Raw genomic sequence first — 18,276 nt, 5'->3', positions numbered from 1 at the left:
CCAGGTGCCCATTTTTTTTTTAATGATTTTTTTTTTTTAAAGCCCCAGGCCTTTTTAAATAGCATTCCTGGTACACGTTTTGTATTCCTTCCCCAAAATAATTACTACTCTGAAGTTAAGTGTATCCTTCTCATGCATGTTTTTCTACTTTTCTCCATATCTATCCATATCGATATTCATATTAATATTCACATGCATAGCTTAGCCATCTCTAATTATATCTATAGTTAGATAGATACCAATCTGGAATGGAGTTTCTGCCTTGCTGAGCTGGAAGGGGGGAAGGGAGGCCATAGATCTTCGTTGAAATACCAGAACCTTGCAATTCTTACTGAGTTTAGATTGTCCTGAAAATAAGTTTCTTTATTTTCTATATGCTTATGGACCATATTTTTTTCCTGCATCATTCTTTTTTTTTTTTTTTATGTTATGTTAGTCACTATACATCATTAGTTTTTGATGTAGTGATCCACACTTCATTGTTTTTGTATAACACCCAGTGCTCCATGCAGTACGTGCCCTCCTTAATACCCATCACCAGGCTAACCCATCCCTCCACCCCCTCCCCTCTAACACCCTCAGTTTGTTTCTCAGAATCCACAGGTCTCTCATGGTTCATCTCTCCCTCCAATTTCACCCCCTTCATTTTTCCCTTCCTTCTCCTAATGTCCTCCATGCTATTCCTTATGTTCCACAAGTAAGTGAAACCATATGATAATTGACTTTCTCTGCTTGACTTATTTAACTTAGCATAATCTCCTCCAGTCCCATCCATGTTGATGTAAAAGTTGGGTATTCATCCTTTCTGATGACTGAGTAATATTCCATTGTATACATGGACCACATCTTCTTTATCCATTCATCTATTGAAGGGCATCTCAGCTCTTTCCACAGTTTGGCTATTGTGGACATTGCTGCTATGAACATTGGGGTGCATATGGCCCTTCTTTTATGGACCATTTTAAAGACTTTCAGTGGTTAGGTCTCTTTTTTCATCAGTTTCTTTGGGAAGCAAGTCCACAGAGCTCCTCATGGTATCTTACCAGCAGTGGGATTCCTAACAATAGTTGATAACATTTTAACATAATCATATTAATATTTCTTCCTTTATATGTTTTGTGCCTTATTTAAAATATTTTTTCTCTACCCTAAGGTCATAAATTTATTCTCTTATATTTTATGCTACTATTTTAAGTGTTTTAATTTCCATAGTTAGTAGTTTAACCATCTGTGAATGGTGGGAATTAGGAATATAGATATTTTTCCTGCATATGAGCAGCTAATTTTCCTAGCACCATTTATTGAATAATGCATTTGCTCCCCCAGCAATTTCTAATTCCTTCTGTAACACTGTGTATGGTTCTGACTTTGTATTTTAATCCGTTGGTCTGCTTACTAATATACTGTATAATTTATAACAGTTCTTAATATCTGAGAGGGAAGACCTCAACCCATATCACTCATCTTGAAATTTTTCATCTTGAAAATTACTTACTTATTACAAATTTCTTGTTCCTTTGTATATATAAATTTGGGGACCAGTTTATGAAATGTCACTAAAAAAAAATCAGTCATGATGAATTCTTGTTTGCATTTGTACTGAGTTGGCTAAAATGAGATGAATTAAAGTATTTAAAGCATTGAAGCCATAAAAATGGTAAAACCAACAACTTACCATTTATCTCATTTATTCGTTTATTAATTGTTGTCTTATGTATTTTTATTTAGCATTATTCTGTAAAGGCCTTCCACATTTTTATTAATTTTATTCCTAGGTACTTGCATTTTTGGTGATTTTATAAATGTTTCCTTTATTTATTAATCTAATTTGTATTAATAGTTTATATAAACAATAATGATTTTTGCATATTCCATTTATATCCAGGAAGTTTTCTGAATGTTCTTTCTAGCTTTAATAGTTTCCTGTAGTTTCTTTTGGAATGTATTTGAGTATTTGATCACATGTAAAAAATAAAAATTATATTTATGTTTTAAAAATTTATATGTGTATACTTTTTCCTTTTTTTTTTTTTTTTAAAGATTTTATTTATTTATTTGAGAGAGAGCGAATGAGAGAGAGCACATGAGAGAGGGGAGGGTCAAAGGGAGAAGCAGACTCCCTGACGAGCAGGAAGCCCGATGCGGGACTCGATCCAGGGACTCCAGGATCATGACCTGAGCTGAAGGCAGTCGCTTAACCAACTGAGCCACCCAGGCGCCCTACTTTTTCCTTTTCTTAAGTTTAGCTAAGATTTACATGAAATGTTAAATAGAAATAGGAATATTAGTTATCTGTGTCATGATCCTAATTTTAAATGAAATGATTATGACATTTTATTTTACCACTGAGTAAAATATATACCTTAGAAATTTGGTAACTAACTTTTATACCAATATCAAATTAAGGAAGTCCTTTTCTACTCCATCTAAAATAAAAATTGTCACGAATAGGTATTACGTTTTTATCAAATTCTTTTTTAAGATTTTATTTATTTATTGGACAGAGAGAGAGAGCACAAGCAGGGAGAGCAGCAGGAGAGGGAGAAGCAGGCTCCCCACTAAGCAGAGAGCCCAACTCGGGGCTCTATCCAGGGTCATTACCTGAGCCGAAGGCAGATGCTTAACTAACTGAGCCACCCAGCGCCCCACGTTTTATCAATTCTTATTCTGATTATTTTGATAAGATGATTCATAGTTTTCCATTTGATTTTTAATGTAGTAAGATATATTAATAGATAATTATACCATCCGTTCCAGGTAAAACATTATTTTTATAACGTTCATTTTCCTTGTAAATTGTTTGATTCTATTTGTTAGTTATTTAGCATTTAGTATCTGTGTTTACAAATAAAAGTACCCTATAATTATTTTTAATATTTTTCTTATTTATTTTGATGCTCTTTTGCCCATGCTGTGACCTTTTTATCTCTTTCTAGTTCCTAGAACTTTTTTTTTTTTTTTGGTAATAGAAGGATTATGTGGGCTCTTAAATAGAATTTGGTGAAAATCATATATAAAAGCGTAAGATGGTGCTGAAAGGTAAAGAGAAGAAGGCAGAGCAGTTCTGGGACACAAACCCAAGTATTGACATGGTGGTAATTTCCCTAGGTTGCCTTTTATCCTATTATAACCCAGACTTGTAGTTGAAAAACCTGACAATCTGGAAAAGCCAACAAGTACAGACAAAGGCCCCAGTGAAAGCTTGCTCTTTTTATTCAAAGTACCATGAAAGGAGCAGCCTAGCAACACAGAAGACTTTTAGGGGTGCCTGGGTGGCTCAGTCATTAAGCGTCTGCCTTCCACTCAGGTCATGGTCCCAGGGTCCTGGGATTGAGCCCTGCATAGGGCTCCCTGCTCCTCGGGAAGCCTGCTTCTCCCTCTCCCACTCCCCCTGCTTGTGTTCCCTCTCTCACTGTGTCTCTCCCTGTCAAATAAATAAATAAATAAATAAATAAATAAATAAATAAATAAATAAATAAAATCTTTAAAGAAAAAAAAGACAGAAGACTTTTAGACAGTAACTGCTCTGCTAGAGCCAAATACCAGATAAAATGTGACCTACCCTACCCATGTCAACAAAGCCTTATGAGGAGCCTAGACTTCTGCAATCACCATGCTGTAATGAGGCACCACCAGCCCCAGCTCTTGCCTTGCTGGGTAGGATCACAGAAGATCATGTAGGTGGCCAAGACTTTCATCCCTGTCAGGTGGTAATAGAGTCCCCCCAACCCCTACAGTGTCCGTGGGAACTATGAGGGGAGCCTGGATTCCCTCCCCAACCCAAGAGTAAGGAGGTGCTCTTCCCCCACTCCTGCTGGTATAGTTTTAGAAGAAGCCTAAGGAGACTCAGGACATTCAGCATTGCCCAGCTTAACATGGCCATCCCCCATGATATCTGTCTATGGAGGCCATGTGGGAAGCAGAAATAAAACACCCTTTACCCCTTCCACCAGGGTCATATCAGTAGAGGCCTAATAGGAAACCAGAACTCCCAACCCCACTCATCAGTAACAAGGAGACTCCCCCCCACACACTCAGGGGTCAGTGGAGGTCATGGGGTGAACATGGAATGTGACTCCCAGCTGGTAGGATTGAGGCAATTCCCCCCACCCCTTGCCAGAGACCCAACACATGTATGTTCAATTGATTTTTTGACAAAGGTACAAAAGCAAAATTCAGTGAAGGAAGGATAGCCTTTCTGCAAATGATGCTGGAATAACTGGACATTCATAAGGAAATAAAGTAAAATAACTCAAAATGGATCATGAACTTATATGGAAAATATAAAAACTTTTAGCATAAAATAGAAGCACATCTTTAGGAGTTAGAACTAGGCAAACAGTCTTTAGACTTGAGATCAAGAGCATGATCCATAAAAGCAAAAAGTGATAGGTTGAACTTCATCAAAATTAAAAATTTTGCTCTGGCAAAGGGGAAAATAAAAAAGACAAATACTGACTGGGAGAAAATATTTATATACTATGTGTCTCGCCAAGGCTTGTATCTAAAATACTTAAAGAACTTAAAATTCAACCATAAAAATACCCCATAATCCATTTAGTAAATGGGCACAAGACATGAATAGACATTTCACTGAAGAAAATATATTGGCAGCAAATACGCACATGAAAAAATGCTCAACTTCATTAGTTATTAAAGACTTGCAAATTAAAACCACCATGAGATATCATTACACATTACAGGATGGTTCAAAAAAATTTCTTTTAAAGTAACAAAACCAAATTCTTATGAGGATGGAGAGAAACTAGGTTACTCATGTATTGCTAGTGAGACCATAGATAGTATAGCCACTCTGAAAACAATTGGGCATTTTCTTAAAAAAAACAAATATGTAACTAACAGATGAGCCACCAATTGCACTCTTAGGCATATTTATCCCAGAGAAATGAAGACACAGTCACATGAAAACATGTACCTGAATGTTTATAGAAGTTTTATTCATAATAGTCAAGACCTGAAAACAACCCAGATGTCTTTCAATGGATAAATGGTTAAATAAATTACATCCATTTATACCATGGTATGTTAATTAGTAATAAAATGAAATTAACTCTCGATATACACAACTGGGCTGGATCTTAAGGATATTATGCTAAGTGCAAAAAAGACAATCTCCAAAGATTACATGCTGTATGATTCCACTTATATCCATTCTTAAGAGTGAAAGTGGTTGCCAGGGGTTAAGTATTAGGGGAAGAAGGGGGACGCCTGGGTGGTGGAGTCAGTTAAGCACTGACTCTTGGTTTTGGCTCAGGTCCTGATCTCAGGGTTGTGAGATTGAGTCCCGTGTTGGGCTATGTGCTCAGCGTGGAGTCAGCTTGGGTTTCTCTCCTTCTCCCTCTGTCCCTCCTCCCCGCCGCACACTCTCTCTCTCTCTTTCTAAAATAAAAAAATAAGTAAATATTTTTAAAAAAAATTAGGGTGAGAGGGGAGAAGTAGTTGGGACTATAAATGGGTTACATGAGGGATCCATGTGGTGATGGAAATGTTGTGTATCTTGACTGTATCGATGCCAATGTCCTAGTCATGAATATTATACTACTATAGTTTTGCTGAATGTAACCAATGGGGGAAACTGGATAAAGTGTATATGGGATTTCTGTATTATTTCTTAAAACTGCAATGTGAATCTCTATTTTGAGATTTAAAAGTTTCATTCAATTTACAAAATCTAAAAAATACATTTATGGTAATTGTACCTGCATTTCACGGCAAACGGTGATAAATGCATGTCCTCAAACCATCAAACAAGTAGTGATTCCATCTCTTATTCCTCCTAATATCATTAAAGACCCTAAGTTTCAATGTAGTTGTTCACAAACCTCAACTTATTTATGCATTATCTCACAGATATATATTGGGTGCCTGCTCCGTATCAAGCACAGTGCTCTGGTAGAAATATAGTGGTAAGCAAAAATGACACTGTTCCATTCTTTATAGAGCATCCTTCACAGGGCTTCATAAAGAAGTGAATGAAAATGTCAATAAAGAAATAAACTGGGGGGGCACCTGGGTGGCTCAGTCGTTAAGCACCTGCCTTCGGCTCAGGTCATGATCCCAGGGTCCTGAGATCGAGCCCCGTGTCAGGCTCCCTGCTTGGTGGGGGGCCTGCTTCTCCCTCTCCCACTCCCCCTGCTTGTGTTCCCTCTCTCGCTGTGTCTCTCTCTGTCAAATAAATAAGTAAAATCTTAAAAAAAATAAATAAACTAAATTCTTACAAAACTTATTATAAAAGAAGGATGTCTTGTAATAGAAAATAATTACAGGACAGAATGATCAAGAAAGGCCTTTTGAGGTGTTACTCAAACTGAGGTCCAAAGAATATAATCAATTATCCAAATTTATTTGCTTTCAACATATTTCTTGCATCTGTTTACTTCTTTTTGTCTCTTCAGCAGCCATCTGTTTAAAATATTATCAACACTCACAGGGGTCATTGGCCTTTTTACTGGAATCCTCAGTTTACTTTCATTCCCATTCCATCCCAGTCTCCATATCATTAACATAAAAATCAGATCATTTCATTCCCTCGCTTAAAACTCTTCTGTGACTCCCAGAACAAAGGCCAAAGCCTTCAACATGCCCCATACATCTACGTGCTCTTCCTCTGCCTACCACCACAGCCTGAGTTCAGGCCAGTGTCCATCTTGCTCTCTCTTTACAAGCACACCGGTATTCATGTGCTTGAATGTACTATGTTCTCTCCAACCTCAGGCCCACACAGAGTTCTGGTCCCTGCTCCTTGGACCATTACCTTTGCCTTGTTAGATCTCTCCTCAAAAGTCTGACTCCCCATCCTATAATGGACACTATCTAACAAACCCATGGTGCCCTTTATCTTTTCTTCACAGCATGCATCAAAGATATTTGAGCAATTATTTAGTAAATATCTGTTTTCTCCACAAGGCTGAGGACAGAGGGGATCTGTCTTTCTCCATGTTATATTTCCAAGGAGAGCATATTGCTTGGCATATGCAGATGCTTTATAAGTATTTACTGATTGATTAAATAAATAGCTGGATGAACTTACTAGGTCTTTTTAAGCATATTAAGATCCTTCAAAATATTATGATTGGATTAAATAGGGGTATGATAATGTGTTGACCCTGGAAATATTTGTAAAATGATTTCTGTACATCATTATGGCCTTAAAATAACTGTATTCATCTCTCTTTTGAATGCTAATTTTCCTCTTTTTTCATCATTTTTAAATCATGCCAAAGCACATAAATACTGCAAAAACATTTCCTCAAAACAAACAAAAATTACAAAAGAATACAAGATTAGCTCTCACTACCGATTCAGAATCTGGGTCAGTATGAACATGAACGAAGTGTTCCTGTGCTTTACACAAGAAAAAATGATATCTGAGTCAATGTAATAGGGTGATTAAAAACAAAACAAAACACCAGGCTTTCAATTTGACAGTATAGGTATAAAACCTTAGATATGTTCATTATTTACTTGATCACTTCATTTATTTATATGTAAGATGTAAATATTACGTCAGAATAATTGTAATAATATATGAAATAATGTTGATGATTATGACTGAAACATTGTAAATAAGCTGTAAGTAGTATATGTGATTATCAAGCTAATGAAGAATGCAAATACTATTGCAGGAGAAAGTTCTACTTCAAGAAAATGGAATGTGTTCAAATAATATAGATGAAATAATTTCCACGAACAATACGAGTGCTAATTAAAGCTGCCTTCCTTGGGGCACCTGGGAGGCTGAGTCGGCTAAGCATCTGACTCTTGATTTTGGCTCAGGTCATAATCTCAGGGTTGTAAGATCCACTGTGGGGCTCCACTCTGGGCATGGAGGCTGCTTAAGATTTTCTCTCTCCTACTCCCTCTGCCCTTCTCCACGCACACCCCCCGCCCAGAAAAACCTGCTTTTCTTATTTCTTAAAATAAGCTTTTGTAAAACTTTGCTGGGCTGGTTTGAATTATGGCATATGACTGAAAGCACTAAGAAAACATTCAAAATATAAAAATTTTTGCTGATAGTAATTTACTAAAATTAACATATTAAAGACACATTCATATTTCAGAAGTCTCTGATTTGACTATTACATTATTATCAGGGGCTGGCAAAAAATAGCCTGCATGACAAATCTAGCCTGCTGTATTTTTTATTCACTGAAGTATAGTTGATGTATCATATTATATTAGTTTCAGGTATACAGCATAGTGACTCGACACTTACATGCATTACAAAATGCTCACCGTGATAAGTGTAGTTAACTTTCTGTCATCATACAAAGCTATTACAATACTATTGACCATATGATATTCCCTATGCTATACTTTTCATCCCCGTGATTTATTTATTTTATACTTGGAAGTTTGTATCTCTTAATTCCCTTTCTCTGTTTTGTCTATCCCCTCTGGCAACCATTAGTTTGTTTCGTATATTAATGAGTATGGATTTTTGTTGTTGTTGTTTGTTCACTGATCTTGTTTTTTAGATTCTACATATAAATAAAATCATATGGTATTTGTCTTTCTCTGACTATTTCACTTAGCATAATATTATCTAGATCCATCCATGTTGTTGCAAATGACCAGACTTCATTCTTTTTAGGCCAAGTAATATTCCATTGTGTATTTATAGACTATCTGTCTATAAATCTTCTTTATCCATTCAGCTATCAATGGACACTTAGGTTCTTCCATATGTTGGCTATTGTACAGCAATAAACAGGTTCATATATCTTTTCGAATTGGTGTTTTTGTTTTCTTTGGGGAAATACCCAGAAGTGGAATTGCTGGATCATATGGTAGTTCTATTTTTAGTTTTTTTTTTGAGGAACCTCCATACTGTTTTCCAGAGTGGCTGCACCATTTGACATTCCCACCAACAGTGCACAAGGGTTCTCTATTCCCCACATTCTCACCAACACTTGCTCTTTCTTGTCTTTTTGATACTAGCTATTCTGATTGGTATGAGGAATAACCCACCAGTTAAGAATAGATTTTGCCTTTTTTAGGTGGTTGAATGGCTCAAAAGAAGAATATTTCCTAACTTGTGAAATTTACATGAAATTCAAATTTCAGTGTCTGTGAATGAGGTTTTTTTGAAACAGAGCTGTGCCCATTCATCTATATATAGTCTATGACTGTCTTTACACTACACCTGCAGAGTTGAATAGTTGTAACAAAGACTATATGTCCTAAAATATTTTGTATCTGACTCTACAGAAAAAGTTTGCCAACTGCTATTATTATTATGGAATCATAACTAGCCTAGTAGGAATTTTGGTCTTCACTGGGATCCCTGTGTTCCTTAATTCTGCATTTTGTGTGCTGACCTGTCCTGACATTAGAATTTATTCTTCTACTGATTTAAGACAATTAACCTTGCCTAAATCCTTCATTGTTTTTCATTAATTAACTAAGCTATCTCCTTGTTCTTGGGCCTTCCCTACCACACACCAACCCTAGCCTGCCTGGATCTTAAATCCTAGATTAAATAATCTTAGAACCTCCTTATAGATTGTCCAACTATTTTACCCAAATGCAAGTGAAAATGGTATTGTGAAGCAGGTAACCATAGAGCAGATCAGAGGCTCCCTGAGGAAATTGTTATAATAAGCTTTGTTTTTTTTGAATAAGAATCCAGCATCCAGTGAAGTAATGATCCAATGTAAAAACATATGCAAATTTGCATGAACAGTTAAAAGATCAAAAATGTATTTCAAAACATAGAACTAGAAGGATCTCTGGAAACAATCATTTACATTTTTTGATTTTCAGATGACAAAGCTGAGGCCCATATGCATTATTTCCCAAGATGAGATACAGCTAGTGGACATTACAGACTTCACTAAAACTCACATTGCCTATTCCCAGCCATACCGAGAAATTATTTAGCAATGCAGTAATGAGTGTGTTCACTTTTTATGCAAAAATATTTGATGCATTATGTAAGGTGCATATAAGATACAAAATGGAATTATATTTTATCAAAAGTTTAATGTATCTAAAATTTATGCCAATTTAAGAAACTTTAAGTAAAATTATCTATTTTTCTTCACATACGTTCTTGAAATGTGGAATTCTGTTTTGTAATTGTGGAGGTGGAGGGGGGGAGAGTTAGCCAGGAGTGAGGACACTGATTTAAATAGCCGAATAAAATCATATTCCCGCTACCAAAATTTAAATTTCAGTTATTTTTGTGTTTTCTCCCATCTATGTTTCCCTATCTACAGCAAAGACTTTCACAGGTATAATATTTACTTTTCTACTTCAGAAATAAAGTTTGAATGACTAAGGACTTTTGCAATGTAATTTTAAGGATGAGTGTTCTCTACAATCAGTTCTTTTTGTTGGTTTTATCCTTTCTCTGATAATGCAAGCCTCCAGCCTAAAATATCAAAGAGTACAATATTGCATTTTTTAAAGATTTTATTTATTTGATAGAGAGAGAAATGGAGAGCACAGAGGGAGAGGGAGAGGGAGAAGCAGACTCTCCGCTGAGCAGAGAGCCCGATGCAGGGCTCTATCCCAGGACCCTGAGATCACAACCTGAGCCAAAGGTAGACGCTTAACTGACTGAGCCACCCAGGCGCCCCTAATGTTGCATTTTTAACTGGAAAAGAAACACAGAGGGAAATCTCATGAACATATGTGGAGAAGGAAAAGATTGTGGACATGGTCATAGCCTTTTGGCTAGATTTGTTGTGAAAATTATTTACAGTTAATTGCATGTATAACGCCATTAGATATATTTTTAAAGATCCCATCCTAGATACAGTCATCTCCCTCTTCTTTGGCCCTTGGCAAGGACCCACAGTACACAAGGAACGACCCGAGTCAAAGTGGTGATGACCAAAAGCATCAACTAGACAGATGGTGTTAAAGGAAGAAGGTGTAAGAAACATGAGGTGCCAGGAGTGTTGATACCTGGATCAGAGAAAAAGTGCTCTTGACAATGAATTATTATTCCCAAAGTGCATCCTTAATTTTCCACCATGATGCACATTTTATTTCATGACTGACTCTGGGGACCTTCCATTCCTCTCAGAGTGATGACACAGGTGTGGCCTGGGATTTCTCAGCCTGAGCTGAACTCTGGTGTTGGTGAAATGTGAAGACAGAGGAGAGAATCTTGGGAGGAAGATACCAGATGTTGTATTAAGTCAAGGTAGATTGTTTAGAAATAGGTCAGAGATTTTAGCTTTCAAGTGAAATCTGACGCAGTTCAATTAAAAATGCATGCTCTGCAGGGTGAAAATAATTAATTTAAATGAGATTTCAGGAAGGAGATCAAATTGATTTTACTCTCTCCCATTCAACGACTATGAATACTAATACCACAGTCACAGATACTCTTAGCATTATTTAAAACAATTTTAGAGAAACTCCACCCAATATTTTCCATTTACTTTTAATTTGCCTTTTTAGCCAGAAAATCAATAATTACCATTAAAATGCACTTAGACAGTAACAAATGAAAAACTAGTTTTAGAAAAAGTGAAGGTGTTTCTAGTTTCTCCAAGGTAAACTTCATACCTTCTACTTATTTTTCTTCTCAGAGGGTCTCAAAATCATTGTTTTACTCCCACAATATTTTAAACTTAGCTAATAAATATTTTTGTGCTACACATTGAAACTGTGAACTGAAATACGTTTCCTACTAGAAATAAATCCAGTATAATTAAGCTTTTTTCTGTGTTGCAATGTAGTCCTGGCCCAGCAGGAAACCAAGAAGACTTCAAAACAGTCCCAATAAGGCAGCTGATTTGCAAAATTTCTGATTCAGTCAGTACTTCATACAGATTTTGAAAGCTGTAAAATGTCATTGCATTCTAAACCAAATAATCCCTATGGAATATCTGCAGTACTCTCAACCCGAGTTGTTTGGAAAGCTTCCAGGAGTCTTATATCTACACTTGCACATAAAAGAGAATAAAATTATAAATGTGCTTATACAGGAAAGCTTCAATACTTTAAGGAAACTTGTGCTGTTTTCTTTAGTTTGTAATATCTTTATGCTAAACTTCAGAACCAAAAGGTTGATGACATTTCGCACCTATTTATGACAAGCTGATCTTATCTCTGTTTCTCTTAAGTCCTGGTGTGTATGTTTGTCTGTGTGCATATGTGTGTGTGTGTGTGAAAGAGAGAGAGAGGATGTTCCAGCACAGTTTACCTCCAAAATTAACATATGTTCTCAAATTAATTAGTGCCATTTTGTCTGGTTCATTTGGCATAAATGCATACAACAAACAGTCAAAAGTAGAAGCTGGCCCATGTGACTGATCACCATTTATAATTATTAATTTTAAGACTGAGTACTTACTATCTGTCTTCCATTGCACTGTAAGCTTCACAAGGGAAGGAATCTTTTTTTTTTTTTTCAAGAGAGGGAGAGAGGTGGGTGAGGGGCAGAGGGAGAGGGAGAAAGAGAATTTAAGCAGGTTCCATGCCCAGTACAGACCCCATGTGGGGCTCGATCTCACAACCCTAAGATCACAACCTGAGCTAAAATCAAGAGTCAGCTGCTTAACTGACTGAGCCACCCAGGTGCCATGAGGGAAGGAATCATTTTTAAGATGCCCAGCACATATTTTCAGCATCTAGAATAATTTTGGCACATAGGAGGGTTACAATACATATTTATTTATTTATATTTTTTATTATTTATTTATTTATTTATTTATTTATTTATTTATTTATTTATTTATTTATATTTAGAGAGGGAGAGGTGGGGGAGAGAGAGAATCTTAAGCAGGCTCCACACCAGTGTGGAGCCCAACATGGGGCTTGATCTCACAACCCCAAGGTCATGACTTGAGCTGCAATCAAGAGCCTGAGGCTTAACAGACTTAGCCACCCAGGTGCCCTAAAATATTTAATAACTGAACTACAATGTATAAAATTGTGTTGGTAGAAAGACAGACATTTTTAAAGTATTCATCACAATGCCCTTATTGTTTCTTTTTACCCTTTGATACTTCCTTCCCCCTAACCTAACCCCATTTGGGCTACAGCTACCTTGCTCTGTGCTCATGGCAATGGCTGCAGAGATGTGGGCGAGCCTCTGCTAAAGGATGGTCCTGTGCTCTGCTCCCCAGGCTGACTAGAAGAGATTATTGGTCAGTGAAAACTCCAGAAGAGAAAATGTGCACCCCATTGCTCATATGGAACTCCGGGGAGCCGCTAGAACAATGTGGTTACACGGCAGGTCTAAGTAGGAAGCTCTGCAATTCGTGGAGTGCTCCATGCTTGAGCATGATGTAGAAGCAAGAATAACATGAGCATAAAACAGAAAAGAAGGAAGAAGCCTTATTACTGGAAGCAAAGAATATTCAGCAGTTCCCTATTTTGATCAATAACCATGGACCAAAGAGAATCAACTTCTCAGGAGATGTCAGCATAGATAGATGCCGACAAAGAGAGATATCTCATAACCCATATCCAGACCAAGGTGCCTTATCATTATGGCAATTTCCTAAAATTTTAACCTCAAAGCCAAGACAAATGATTTCTTTCATCTTTCAGAAGGGAAGCTGATAATATAAAATAAGTTGTATCGTGGAGGAAATAGAAAATGTTAGGTCTTTGGTACACTTTATCTATGTACCAAGGTTAATACCTTGGTATTAACCACTGTGGTCCATGGGCCAATTCTGGCCTGCTGCCTGCTTTTGTACAGCCCACGAACTAAGATTAGTCTTTACATTTTTTAATTGTTGAAAAAAATCTCAAAAATGGAAAACAAGAATAATATTCTGTGACACATGAAAATTATATGCAATTCAAATTTCAGTGTTGAAAATGAAAGTTTGATTGAAATGCAACTATGCTCATTCATTTACCTGTGTCTATAGCTGTTTTGGGGCTACAATAGGAAAGTTGAGTAGTTGAGGTGAAGACTGTATGTCTGTCCCACATAGCCTAGTATTTTACTATTGGGTCATTTACAGAAAAAGTTTGCTAGCCTTTGGTCTAATCTAAAAGGATTTAAATATTGGTAAGCTTTTCATTTCTTTCTTCCTTTGACAATATCTGTGGCTGTGCCCCGGGATTCATTTTCATTTTTGTGTGCCAGGCATTAAAAAGTGGAGAAGACAGAGGAAGGAGATACTTTATAATTTTTAAGATACAGTTTTCAAGCAAAATATTTTTGGCTGGGAAAACACATTTCCAAATCACTAATTCAGAATTTCTCTCTGACAGTAAAGGTAATATTGATGGAAGAGAAATAAATACCTGGGCTCAAATATTCAGAAAAGAAATTGGTGACACAGGATGCCATCAGGTGGGGTGGATGGGGAGACTCATCAGTGCATCACCATCAAAATGTAGGCTGTAAGATTATACTTCATGTCATCTTTCAAAAACCAGTAAAATGATCCCACAGCCTGTTTGTTTGCATTTCTCAAAATGCTCCTGTTTGCTTAAACCACATCATCTGCATGTAGCTTCATTGGTTCACACTAAACTTCCCATCCCAGAAATAGGAAACGACAACGTGCTTTGCGGTAGGTGACCTCATTATTAAAGGTCTAATGAACTTCGTCACTTTAAAAAATCATTTTCAGTGCCCCAGTGTGAGGGGAAGGATGGAAGTACTTTCTCATACTGGAGAAGGAAAATGTTCTATGTTACTCATTAGTTCTTTAATGTTTTTAGGTTTTCTTTGTTTGTTTCCATTTTCTAATATCTAATCTTGAGTTTAAAAAATATTAATAATTAGGGGGGCGGAGCAAGATGGCGGAGGAGTAGGAGACCTGGATTTCATCTCCTCTCAGGAATTCAGCTGGATAGGGATCAAACCATTCTGAACACCTACAAACTCAACAGGAGATCGAAGAAAAGAAGGGCAACAACTCTCTCATCAGAAAAGCGACCACCTTCTGGAAGGTAGGAGGTGCGGAGAAGTGAATCCGCGGTGATATTCGGGAGGATAGACGGCGGGGGAGGGGCCTCCGTCGGCCGCTTCTGGCAAGTGATAGAACCACGGAGCACAAAATCGGAACTTTTAAAAGTCTGCTCCGCCGAGGGACGTCACTCTGGTGGCTAAGCGGGGGGTGGAACCCTCCGGGACAGTGTGGTCTCAGGACCCTCGGGGTCACAGAAAGACCGGGGGTGCCTGAGTGTGGCAGAGCTCCCAGGTATCAGAGCGGGGAAGCCGGCTGCAAAGACGGAGCCCAGGTGCGGGCTCCCAGCTCGGGGTGGCCATAAACCGTGATCCGCGGCACAGTCGGGCCCCTGCTCCTCCAGCAGGGACCCAACAAGCGGCAGATCCGGGGAGACTCACCTTCCTCCCCCGGGAGGAGCCGCGCAGGAGTGCACTGCAGGGATCTGCTGGGTTTGGAGACTCCACCCGGGGTCGGGTGCCAGAGATAGAGGTGCGCGGTCACAGGCCGGGTGAGCACGGAGTGCGGCCGGAGACCGGGGAGACGGGAGTGACTGGCGGCTTTTCTCTGGGGGCTCACTGAGGAGCGGGGCCCCGAGTTCTCCGCTCCTCCGGGGCGGAGATTGGGAGGCCGCCATTTTCACTCTCTGCCTCCAAAGCTGTACGGAAAGCTCGCAGGGAACAAAAGCCCCGGAGAGCAAACCCGAGCAGATTACTTAGCCGAGAGGGGGCAAGGGCGGGGCAATTCCGCCTCCAGCAGAGACATTTGGAAACCACGGCAACAGGCCCCTCCCCAGAAGATCAGCGAGAACAGCCAGCCAAGACCAAGTTTACCGATCAATGAGAACGGCAGAACTCCAGCGCTAGGGGAATACTGCACATAGAATTCACGGCTTTTTTACCATGATTCTTTAGTCTTTCAAAGTTAATTTTTTTTAACTGTCTTTTTTGTCTTTTTATTTCTTTTTGAATTTCTCTTTTTCCCTTTTTCAACCAACATCTTATCAATCCCTTTTTTTAAAAAAAAATTTTTATTTTTCATTTTTAGAGTCATATTCTATCCCTTCATAGTAGTTACCCATATTTTTGGCTTATATATATAAGTTGTTCTCTCTTTAAAATTTTGAGACAGTTTCTTCTAATAGATTAAAATATACCCTAAATCTCTAGTATATGGTATTTTCTATTCCCCTGCCTGATCACATCCTCTCCCTTTTTTTTTTAAATCCTCCTCTTTCTTTTTTCAAACAACTTCTTATCAATTCCTTTTATAACATTTTTTATAATTTCCATCTTTACAGTCATATTCCATCCCTTCATCATATCAACCCTTATTTTTGTACCTATATAAGTTTTTCTTTCTTTAAAAATTTGGGAGGCTCTTTCTTCTAAAAGACCAAAATACACCCCAAATCTAGTGTGTGGCACTGATCTATATACCAGCCTGATCATATTTGATCACATTCTGGTTTTTCTTTTGTTGTTGTTGTTTTGTTTTGTTTGTTTTTGTTTTTATCTTTATCCTTTTCTTTTTCTTTTTTTTCTTTTTCTTTTTTCCTCTTTCCCTTTCTTATCCCACTTCTTCAGGTCTTTTCTGATTTGTTTAGAGTATATTTTCTGGGGACGTGGTTACTCTGCTAGCATTTTGTTCTCTCATTAATCTATTCTCCTCTGCACAAAATGACGAGACGGAAAAAATCACCTCAACAAAAAGAACAAGAGGTAGTACCGACTGCCAGGGACCTACTCAATACGGACATTAGTACGATGTCATATCTAGAGTTCAGAATCATCACTTTAAAGATACTAGCTGGGCTTGAAAAAAATATGGAAGTTATTAGAGAAACCCTTTCTGGAAAAGTAAAAGAGCTAAAATCCAACCAAGTAGAAATCAAAAAGGCTATTAATGAGGTGCAATAAAAAATAGGGGCGCTAAGTGCTAGAATAAATGAGGCAGAAGAGAGAATCAGTAATATAGAAGATGAAATGATGGAAAATAAAGAAGCTGAGAAAAAGAGAGATAAACAACTACTGGATCACGAGGGCAGAATTTGAGAGATAAGCGATACCATAAGACGAAACAACATTAGAATAATTGGGATCCCAGAAGAAGAAGAAAGAGAGAGAGGGCCAGAAGGTATAATGGAGCAAATTATAGCAGAGAACATTCCTAATTTGGGGAAAGAAACAGGCATGAAAATCCAGGAAGCACAGAGAACCCCTCTCAAAATCAATAAAAATAGGTCAACTCCCTGACATCTAATAGTAAAACTTACGAGTCTCATAGACAAAGAGAAAATCCTGAAAGCAGCTCGGGACAAGAGATATGTAACCTACAAGGGTAGAAACATTAGATTGGCAACAGACCTATCCACAGAGACCTGGCAGGCCAGAAAGGACTGGCAAGATGATTTCAGAGCACTAAATGAGAAAAATATGCAGCCAAGAATACTCTATCCAGCTAGGCTGTCATTGAAAATTGAAGGAGAGATAAAAAGCTTCCAGGACAAATAAAAACTAAAGGAATTTGCAAACACAAAACCAGCCCTACAGGAAATCTTGAAAGGGGTCCTCTAAGCAAAGAGAGAGCCTAAAAGCAACATAGACCAGAAAGGAACACAGACAATATACGGTAACAGTCACCTTACAGGCAATACAATGGCACTAAATTCCTATCTTTCAATAGTTACCCTGAATGTAAATGGGCTAAATGCCCCAATCAAAAGACACAGCCTAACAGACTGGATTAAAAAACAAGACCCATTAATATGCTGTCTGCAAGAGACTCATTTTAGAACCAAAGACACCCCCAGATTGAAAGTGAGGGGGTGGAAAACCATTTACCATGCTAATGGACACCAAAAGAAAGCTGGGGTGGCAATCCTTATATCAGACAAATTAGATTTTAAACCAAAGACTGTAATAAGAGATGAGGAAGGACATTATATCCTACTTAAAGGGTCTATCCAACAAGAAGATCTAACAATTGTAAATATCTATGCCCCTAACATGGGAGCAGCCAATTATATAAGGCAATTAATAACAAAAGCAAAGAAACACATCGAAAACAATACAATAATAGTGGGACACTTTAACATCCCCCTCACTGAAATGGACAGATCGTCTAAGCAAAAGGTCAACAAGGAAATAAAGACTTTAAATGACACACTGGACCAAATGGACTTCACAGACATATTCAGAACATTCCACCCCAAAGCAACGGAATACACATTCTTCTCTAGTGCCCATGGAACATTCTTCAGAATCGATCACATCCTAGGTCATAAATCAGGTCTCAACCGGTACCAAAAGATTGGGATCATTCCCTGCCTATTTTCAGACCACAATGCTTTAAAACTAGAACTCAATCACAAGAGGAA

The sequence above is a fragment of the Mirounga leonina genome, unplaced genomic scaffold, assembly GCF_011800145.1.
Source record: "Mirounga leonina isolate KUSES-001 unplaced genomic scaffold, KU_Mleo_1.0 Mir_363, whole genome shotgun sequence".
NCBI lineage: Eukaryota > Metazoa > Chordata > Mammalia > Carnivora > Phocidae > Mirounga > Mirounga leonina.
Note: the sequence above shows the minus strand (reverse complement) of the source record.